The 10,493-nt window shown below is 45.8% G+C and overlaps 1 protein-coding gene across 3 annotated transcripts in view; it reads left to right on the top strand.

Annotated features, from left to right (window-relative positions):
- Positions 1 to 3,434: 3,434 nt before the first annotated feature.
- Positions 3,435 to 10,493, top strand: part of LOC127009629 (probable G-protein coupled receptor No9) — a 219,498-nt gene continuing 212,439 nt past the window's right edge. The window contains exons 1-2 of one of the 3 annotated variants that reach the window (XM_050882864.1): positions 3,435 to 3,475; positions 5,120 to 5,718. The gene's annotated coding sequence lies outside the window, so the exon portion shown is untranslated. Of the gene's footprint in view, positions 3,476 to 5,071; positions 5,719 to 10,493 lie in introns of all 3 variants that reach the window. The other 2 variants (XM_050882863.1, XM_050882866.1) reach the window with 2 other exon arrangements.

Raw genomic sequence — 10,493 nt, 5'->3', positions numbered from 1 at the left:
TGCACCCTGTCCCACAGCTACACCAGGGCGGAAACTGCGGACGTGATCGAAGCCACCAACCGCCATCTTGGTGGCATCATGGCCTGGGGACGACGTTGGCAAGTCAAGTTTGCTGCCGAGAAGACCCGGGCCATGGTCATATCGCGTTCGGGGGAGGACGCCAGACTCCTGCAGGGACGGCTGAAGTTTGGGGACGACACCCTGGTCATCAAGGACTCCATCAACATCCTGGGGGTGGAGGTCGACTCCAGACTCAGTTTTGACCGCCACCTGGAGTGTGTGGCGCGCAGAGCCTCCCTGAGGGTGACACTCCTGCGTCGCGTGCGGCACCTGCTCGACGCAGACGGCCTCCTGAGGCTGTACAAGGCCCAGGTGAGGCCCGTCATGGAATACTCCCCTCTCTCCTGGATGAACAGTGCCCAATGTCACCTCTCGCTGCTGGACAGAGTGCAGAGGAGGGCAGAGCGACTCATCCGCGATGCCAGCAGCCTTCAGCAGCAGCGACCACATGGACACCAGTGGCGGCAGCGGCAACATCGACAGCAGCTACATCACCAGCAGGACGTCCCCCGCTGTATGCTCGACAGCCTCGGGCACCGGAGCAGGGTCGGTGCCATCACAGTCCTACACAAGGCCCAGGTCCAACATACACCTCACCTGGCGGCACTACGGGTCCCTGGGAGGAGAAGCCAGCACACCACGAGAGCGACGGTGGCTAACGGCCTCCTCCTTGAAATCCCGAGAAGACGCACAGCCAGGTGCCAGAGGGCCTTCACGAGTGCCACGGCCCACCTGTGGAGCGCCTTCACGGGTGAAGTGGGCGTTAGGGCAATGAACACCCAACAGGTGAAGGTGGCGGCTCATACCTGGTGTCGCCCTTACCCGCCCTAGTCACATCCGCCTGAGCACAAGCACAACTAGTGACAATGCTTTAAGATAGGCGACCTCAAGACAAAGGTCGTCTTTAGCATGGAGACAATTTCCCCGCCCCTTTTGTCATATGTATCTTGATGTTTAAATAAAAAAAATAAGAGAGAGAGAGAGAGAGAGAGAGAGAGAGAGAGAGAGAGAGAGAGAGAGAGAGAGAGAGAGAGAGAGAGAGAGAGAGAGAGAGAGAGAGAGAGAGAGAGAGAGAGAGAGAGAGAGAGAGAGAGAGAGAGAGAGAGAGAGAGAGAGAGAGAGAGAGAGAGAGAGAGAGAGAGAGAGAGAGAGAGAGAGAGAGAGAGAGAGAGAGAGAGAGAGAGAGAGAGAGAGAGAGAGAGAGAGTGAGTGAGTGAGTGGGGATTCGGCAACAATCCATGAGTAAGCGGACGAAGACAACAGAAAGTGAGGCAGGAGGAGAGGCAGGCAGGCAAGCAGGAAGGAGGGCGGATGAGCAGGAAGAGTTGTGTTGGTGATCCTGTCGAGAGGGCAACAGAGGCAAGCCAAATACATCCATAGGATCATGCGAGGGAGGCTCCTTCTGTGTTTGTCATCGCGCGATCTGAGTAAAGCTGATGTGCCGGCGGTGCATGACGGGTGAGAATCGTACAGCCATTCGTCTCATCCTTGTACGCACGAAATAAATATACTGTGAAAACGGCGATATAATGAGGAGTGAATATGAAGCCGAATAGAAGCCAGACTAGTTGGCAATGAGACGGGGGGGGCATTTCTTTTTTACAGGAAAGGAAGCAACTTAAGGGCATAAACAAAAAACAAATAAAAAAACAAATTAAATGGTTGAAATATGTATAAAATGGTGAAGTGAACTGAGCCCGGATGGTGATTATGGATATGAAATGAGCCGTGACGGTGATAGTAATGATGGTGAAATGACGAATCGTTGATTGATAGGTTGGCACTAAAGGTGAAGCGCTAATGCTGCACTAAAAATGGTAATAATTGATAGAGGTTTGCGCAGGTCAGGGTTGAAAATGTGCGGCGGCAGAATTACAACCTTGAGCTTTTCCCTACGGCAGAGGAAACAGCTAAAATAAACAAAATAAACAAATAAAGAAAAAAAAACGCTACTCACTGCTCCTTCAAAACCAAACAGAGGGAAACATTACAATTGCTAAAACTTATTAAAACCACCTTCTTGCCATAACCGTTAGCTAATAGTTAATATTGACATGAGCCGAGCAAGAGACACACTTGTAGCTAAAAAAGGCGGAGAGGAAGCTAGAGAAGAATAATCATAAAGCTGCCTCTAATTGCTCATAAGCCACGCGAGGGGTACTTATGAAAGATAATACTAGTCACGGTGATTTCCTTCCGTCTATTCTATTTCAATCCTTTTCTCCTTGTGTACATATCAACTTTTTTCCTCCCTTTCCTTTTCTACATTAGCGCTTTTCCTTTACTCTCTCCTGTTTTTCATATTTCCTTCGTATATTAATTCCATTCTCCCTTAAATTTCCTTTCCGTTTCTAAGTCGGTTTAATTTCCTCTCTCTCCTCACGGGTGTAATTTAACCTTCTCTTCTCCCTCTTTTGCCTCTTGTACCCTTTATTACATCAACCCTGACCTGTCTTTTTTCCTTTATCCTTCCTGTCTCTCCGTCCGTCTTTCCCTTGCTCTCTCTTTTAATAAATGGTAAATATGTTTTGGCTCCACAAAGAGACAGCGCGAAAGACTACCTATGTGGGTAGACTGGTACGCGTGATGTGGCGGTGACAAGAGGAAACCTAATTAATGCCTTACACTTGTGAAAAGGGAACTGGTTCATTATGAGGAAACTATTAAATATTCCATTCGTGTAATATTAATATGGACGCCCATATTACAGGTTAGGCGGAATAGAATATTAAAGTATGCCGCAGGGAAATTAGCCTGGGAGTAATGTTAATTAATTCCTACAGTGACGTTACTACAGAATGGTAATTAAGGTGATTAGCAAAGGATGCCGTTAGAATTGGCAATGTATACCCAGAGGCTGATAAAGCCGTGCAATGGAGGCCGTTCACTTTGCTGTCATTTTCTTGCGCTTCTCTAGGGACTGCCGAGCTTGCTACTAAGGGGCGATGTGATGGGTGTTGGGGACGGGCACGTGCGGTAGGTATTAGTGGTGGTGGTGCGGGTGGTGATGGAGGCAATGGCGGGGGTGGGGCGGGTGTAGGTATAGTGGTGGTGGTGGCGGGTGTTGTGGTGCCGTGAGGTCGGGAGCTCTAAAACGTGTGCAGCGATATAATTTTTTCCCCTATGCCAGAAAGTAGCGAAAGATGACATTCACTATTAATTAATCCTCCTATAGAGCGCTTATCCCTACAATAATAGCCTCAGGTTTACTTAATGGTGGTGATGGTGGCGGCAGTGACAGACAGGTGGAGGTGGAGGTGGCGGCGGTGATGGTGATGACGCGGTGGTGGCAGTGGCAGTGGTGACAGGTAGGGGCCAGGGCCAGGGCCAGGGGGTGTCGGCAGGGCAGCGGCAGCCTCAGACCTCAGTCGTTCTCTCACCACCGGGCCGGAGGGTCGTGCGGGATCCCGTCCCAGTGAGCCTCACACGTTGGCGCCAACATTTCAACACCACAACCACGACCGCTCTCCCCAACATTCACGCTCTGCCCCACCACCAGGCCCACTCTGTTATCCCAAGTACCCCCACACAACATTTGCCCATGCCGCCCACGCCAATACGCTAGCGTTCCCCACCTGCAATACTACGATGCCGCAAACCACAAAGCAAACTACTCGTACACGCACAAAAATACAAGCACACACACAAACAAACACACTCTAAGAACTTGTAATCTTATACAAGCACGCAAACATTTAGTGATTACCGCAAGAAGACAGACAACTCACCTTTGGTCCCGTGAAGCGTGAGTGTACCCGCCGGACGGCCCGCAGCAGCCTGGGGAGAGAGGGAGAAAGGAACAGTGAAGGGGCGTGAAAGACCAGCTCTGGAGAGACCACCATACGTAGATAATGGGGAAAATAAACCACACTTGCCCACAGTGTCTTGATGTGAAAGATTTACTGACTGTGTGTGTGTGTGTGTGTGTGTGTGTGTGTGTGTGAGAGAGAGAGAGAGAGAGAGAGAGAGAGAGAGAGAGAGAGAGAGAGAGAGAGAGAGAGAGAGACAGACAGACAGACAGACAGACAGACAGACAGACAGACACACACACACACACACACACACACACACACACACACACACACACACACACACACACACACACACACACACACACACACACACACACACACACACACACACACAGAGAGAGAGAGAGAGAGAGAGAGAGAGAGAGAGAGAGAGAGAGAGAGAGAGAGAGAGAGAGAGAGAGAGAGAGAGAGAGAGAGATTTGTGTGATGAATTGTAAGGCTATCACGATATAAATACTGACTTGCATAGTGTGTGTGTGTGTGTGTGTGTGTGTGTGTGTGTGTGTGTGTGTGTGTGTGTTTAATATATATGCATACATATATAAATATATAGACATAGATAGGAAGAAATAGATACAGACATAGACATAGATTTAGAAAGATAGATAGAAATAGAAGAGACTGACAGTCAAACTCTCTCTCTCTCTCTCTCTCTCTCTCTCTCTCTCTCTCTCTCACACACACACACACACACACACACACACACACACACACACACACACACACACACACACACACACACACACACACACACACACAAGCACACACACACACACAAACAGACACGGGCACGGACTTGTTCGGATACATATATAAGAGTTTAACTAACCAGAAGAAAAGATATCAACACATTTCAGGGGCTACAACAGGGACGGGTTGCTGCTAAAATTGTTTCTTACTTTACACGACGACAACCACTTACGTGAGGCCCATTCTGCGCGCCATTACACGCTCGCCTCACTTAAAGAACGAAAAATTGCTGTAAGGCGTAAAATACTTGATGGGAGAGAGAGAGAGAGAGAGAGAGAGAGAGAGAGAGAGAGAGAGAGAGAGAGAGAGAGAGAGAGAGAGAAGACCATGAATGAATGAATGAATGAATGTACAAATGAGAATGCGTGAATCAATATACTTATGAATGCTGGAGCATATCCTATAACAGAGCGATTGGAATTTTTTTTATTTAAATCATCTGTATACAGAAGTGAGAGTGACCTTTTGAGAAACTGATCCTTTCTTGAAATCGATAGCAGAACGAGTCGCGAAGAATGGCTGGGAGCTGGACCAGATATCAGTTAGTACAGATATAGAAATGGAACTTAAAACCAAATTATTAGCTTGTCATAAAAAAAAAACGAATATAAAAGAATGCAAAGTGTGTGAAAATGAAAAGCCTCAGTACAAACTAAGTCGCAGAAAGTAAAACGTCTTCGGCAAGATGTGAACACAAATAAGCAAATCCAAAAAACTGATTACTGATTCCCAACTGGCTTTGAAAAACGTGCCACAGAACGCAGGAAAAGCGAAAGAATGTGAAGATAACGGACGAAACCGCTGGAGAAAAGACTCTTAATCAGTCTGACATACAAATTCCGTGTAAAATATAACATTGAAAATAACATTATTTAAAATTTCAGCAAAATAGAAAAGTGTCTAGAAAATCTACCAAAAATCAATTAAAAACTGAAGCGCTTCATTCAAACCAATGTATCAGACGAGCTTCCCTTTCATCAATTTTATTTTTAACTGATAACGTGAAGGCAGAACGAACCCTTCCATTCACCTGTGCAGCTCAACCCACACCTAGCCCCGCCCCACCCCGCCCCGCCCCGCCCCGGCTCACCTTCAGGTAAGTGCCGATGCGCGTGTGGAGGTAACCTTATTGACCCATCATATGTGATAGTTAATCCTATTCTGCTTGCTGGGGCTATTTTTCTCTTGTTTTTCTGTGCAGTGTCGATGTAAACAGTGCTGCTCAGGAGGTCATTTACTCCAATCTTTTGTGTTTCTCGTCAACCAGTTTTCTTCCAAACTCACAACTTTTGTATTTTTAATGAACTGTTTTCTTATGACTTGGGTGGCAAACTTTGTTCGCTTTGGGAATGTCAAGTGATGCGATAACACGAGCGCGAGAGAGAGAGAGAGAGAGAGAGAGAGAGAGAGAGAGAGAGAGAGAGAGAGAGAGAGAGAGAGAGAGAGAGAGAGAGAGAGAGAGAGAGAGAGAGAGAGAGAGAGAGAGAGAGAGAGAGAGAGAGAGAGAGAGAGAGTGTGTGTGTGTGTGTGTGTGTGTGTGTGTGTGTGTGTGTGTGTGTGTGTGTGTGTGTATGTGTGTGTGTGTGTGTGTGCAGGCGCATGTGTTTGTATATCTGTAGGAGACCGGAAAAAAAGGCGAGGGGCACACAACTCGAAGAAAGAACAAACTGGCGGTGTGTTCACAAATCTTTAAAGCAAACAACGAAAAAACAAACAAGGATGTTGAGCAAGTGCGTCGGCCCATGGATGGCCAGCACACGGCGATGGTGGAGTTGGTTCTTTAACGTTCTGCTCGCTACACACAACACAGCTGGTCGGCCACATATCACCCCGCATGCTACGACTGTCAGGGCTCAAACAGTGTCCATTTATTAGTCCTGCTGACAATCTCATAACAGAGGCAATACCATCCTTTCGATACCTGTCATCTGTGTGCGACCCATTTGCGGCCTTTTTTTTCTCTATATTTGTTGCCCTTAAACTACAGCCGGAATTCTTAAACGTATCGGCGCCTCAATTCGCCTCTTTGGAAAGCCTCTCGTAGAAGTTCCTGGGATTTTCATGGACTGTTTTGTGACCCTAGTGATAGTTTTACACAATTTCTGCATCTTGAACGGGTAGATCACGCATGGAAACCCGATTAATCTTCTCTGTGGCCTTGGAAAATAGTCGTGATGGGAACCCGATAAGTTTAAGAATATGAACCTATCTCCGATGTAAAAAATGATAATGGTTTCCCGGAAATACACGAAAAAAGTAATTCTCATGTTTTTACTTGCACGTTTTACTTCACGTTAATTACTTCATCGCGAGCAAAAGCTTTTGAAAATTCACTGAAAATGGAAGAGTGCTCTTCCACCTTTATACTGAAACAACTAAGGTTATCGTCTCTTTAGGCTCACAGAACGAAGGTGCTCCTCTGCCGCCTAGAGGACAAGATAAAGGAGAAAGAAAAAGAGAGCGAGAGAGGGTTGTTTTGTAAAGAGAAAATATGAATTCTACACACAAACCCACATCCACTCACACCCACCGACCCCCTAACAAGCACATACACACACACAAAAAAAAAAAAAGATAAAGGAGAGAAAAAAAAAGCGAGAGAGGGTTCTGAAAAGAAAAAAAAAAGAATTCTATACACAAACCCACATCCACTCACACCCACCCACCCACTAACAATCACACACAAAATTAAAAATCCTATCTAAACACACAAAAAACAAACAAGCATTCGTATACATCCACGAAGTAAGTCGAATGATCCATTAAAGGCAATAGCATACACTTAGGCGAAAGGCACAGAGAATAGACATCATATAATATTGTTTTCATATTTGGGAAGGTGAAGGAGATGCAGTGAACCATGAACGTGTTGCTGAGAGGCTCGTGTGCGTGTGTGTGCAAGACTGTTATTCCCCGGATGGTTCTCAACTCCTCCTTCAGCAGCTTTTATGCCCGAGACAATACAATAGCAGGGTCGTAATGCCTGAGAGTGGTTGTGGACGCCCTCGTTAGCAAAGAATTAAGCTTCCTCGCTGGAAACACGACCCACAGGACAGCTATTCCCGGGTAATGTTCTGTTGTGTCTCGGCTTTTCCTGTTCTCCTATTTTTGTCATGAAAATTCCACTTCTGAGTTTTGTTTTTTTACCTTTATATATCATCCATGGCCGCATTCCCTTATCTGTGTACTGTTCCGTTATGCACGTTCCATATGTTCACTTATCTTTCGTTATCTTTAGTATACATTGGTAACGTTGGTCATGAAAAATATTCCTGTTTTTCTTCTAATGCCATTCATTACTTATTTTTATAGTTTTCTTTCATCAAGCCATTATCAGCGCTGTCGGCTTTAAGCTTTATTTTTGCATGATCCAAACATTTTATCAGTAAATGAATCACGGGAAATTACTGGCTGCACGCACTATCAAAACAGAAAGAGGATTGTACGATGCTCCGTGAACGAAGAAAATCAATTCCTAAAAGTTTCTTTTGACGTCACAGTCGTGGGACTGACGCTGCCCTGATATATTAGCTCACTATATGTGCACTTTTTTGTCATTTTTAGGGTGACTGAGCTCTTTAGAAAACTCTAAATTGAAAAAAAAGATAGATAGATAGAGATAGATAGATAGATAGACATAGAGAGAGAGAGAGAGAGAGAGAGAGAGAGAGAGAGAGAGAGAGAGAGAGAGAGAGAGAGAGAGAGAGAGAGAGAGAGAGAGAGAGAGAGAGAGAGAGAGAGAGAGTTATAGATATAGATAGATAGATAGATAGATTAGATATAGATAGATAGATTAGATATAGATATATATATATATAAATAGACAGATAGATAGATGGATAGATAGATAGATAAAGAGATGAATATATATACATAAAGAAATTTTACTGCTAATATAATAGCTTGCGGCATAAGGGGCTGCCACTTGTGAGCGGGCAAAGGGGGGGGGCAGAGCACCGGAGGCAAAGAGGAGGGTGACACCTGAGCAACACATGTGCTCTAACAAGTGCTGAGAATCGTGCATTTCCCCGCTCAGCACGAGGTGTGTGGGCGGGCGGATCCTGCAGCACGGATTCTCCTCACGCGGCCCCGACACACGCGATAAGATTAATGTATATGTCGAAACCATCGTCAGTTTTCATATAAAAAGCATTACTTACATCTGCGTCGCATGTAATGGCACGCCCACTATTACTCTGACTATTTCGTGTGTTATTGTCGTGTGCTCTTTGTGTGCCGGGGTGAGCTGCACGACCAAGTTAGGGGCTGGGCCGCGGGCTCTGGCAGGCACTAGGCGGTCCCATCCCGCTAAGACTGTTTGTTAATCAATCTCCTGCTCTGTTAATTACGGGTTGTCTTGTGTTCCGCTGTGTATAAGGCGAGGGATATGAGAGAGAGAGAGAGAGAGAGAGAGAGAGAGAGAGAGAGAGAGAGAGAGAGAGAGAGAGAGAGAGAGAGAGAGAGAGAGAGAGAGAGAGAGAGAGAGAGAGAGAGAGAGAGAGAGAGAGGTAAATAAAGACAGAAACACAGACAGTAGCAGACATACTGGGAAACAAACACACAAACAAACAGACAAACCAACAAAAAATATAAGACTCACAATCTCGCACAAAAATAACCCGGGCCCTAAAGAGTAAATGAAACGCGGAGACGCAACATTTTTAGCCAGCATCGCATTAATTAAGCCTCACCTGACCTATGCGGACTTCCCGTGTGCCTCGCCGCGGGGACATCCCACAACACCCTCGCCCCGGCCTCAGCGGTGCTTTCATTCCGACTTGTCTTTGTGGCTTTTCTCTTTTTACTTTTTTACATGACCAACATTTGCGTGAAATATTCATACGTGTATATATATACGCACGAATAGTTGCTCTCCTTGCTATTTTGTTTCCACTCGTAAATCCTTTATTTTTATTTTATTTTTCCCGTTCGCTTTTGCTCTCAGGTATTTCACGTTGTTGACAGTCAGATCCATTCGGCGATAATCCTTTGGTCTCGTGTCATTGGGTTTAATCTTTAGTGAAATGTATTTGATGAATTGTTAGTGAATATATGTTTTACCCTTTTCGCCATTTTATTTTGCACTTTCAATTACGTATTCCTGAAAATGACGCAACAAACGTTTACGTAATGAAGGTCACGGTGAGAGAAGGAAGAGTGGATGGTTGTAACGCTTCGTTCTAACTGTCTCCCGAGCCAGCCTTCCACCAGTCCCCTTTCTGAGTTCGTTCGTCATTTCTTTTATAGCAACAGACTCTCTCCTCCCTCAGCCCTTCCTGCCTCCTTCCCCTTCCACAGCTCATGAACCCCAGGGACTCGCTCGCCGTCTCCCCTCGCTGCCTCGTCTTGGCACACACACACACACGCATCCTCATTTCGGTGATGCTTCACTCGCAGAGTTTCCAAGCTGCCATCCCTCTCATTACCGGGCCCGAATGTATCCAGCTGGGAGCGCCGCGGCACTACGCTGGCATAATCGTTCGCCTTAAAATGAACACACAGTCTGTTTAGTATCGTCTGTCAGTTTAGGTTTTCCTTTCGCTTGGTGTATTTGGCAAATTGTTTCGTTCACAAAGCGGCGTTCTTAGTTACATACCATGCCTGGGCGTTTTATTTAAAGTTTTAGTGGATGACTCAAATGAACAGTACCTCGCAGAGTTACAAGTGGAGTTCTTTTATTCAAACGTTAAATATTATCACATCGTAGTGCAAGAAAAGTGAAAATAGACGAAAAAAAACATTAAGAAGGAAACTTCAATTTTCACTAGATAAATGACTCCATAAAGTGACACTGGTCCCCCTCCACAACCCTGACCCCTTTATCACGCACCACCTGAAGGTCACGCTCCGGTCCTGGCCCAGCTCCCTCAT

The sequence above is a fragment of the Eriocheir sinensis genome, chromosome 41 (assembly GCF_024679095.1).
Source record: "Eriocheir sinensis breed Jianghai 21 chromosome 41, ASM2467909v1, whole genome shotgun sequence".
Classification (NCBI taxonomy): Eukaryota; Metazoa; Arthropoda; class Malacostraca; order Decapoda; family Varunidae; genus Eriocheir; species Eriocheir sinensis.
The sequence above is the reverse complement of the archived record's forward strand: the minus strand, read 5'-3'. Positions and strand labels throughout refer to the sequence as shown.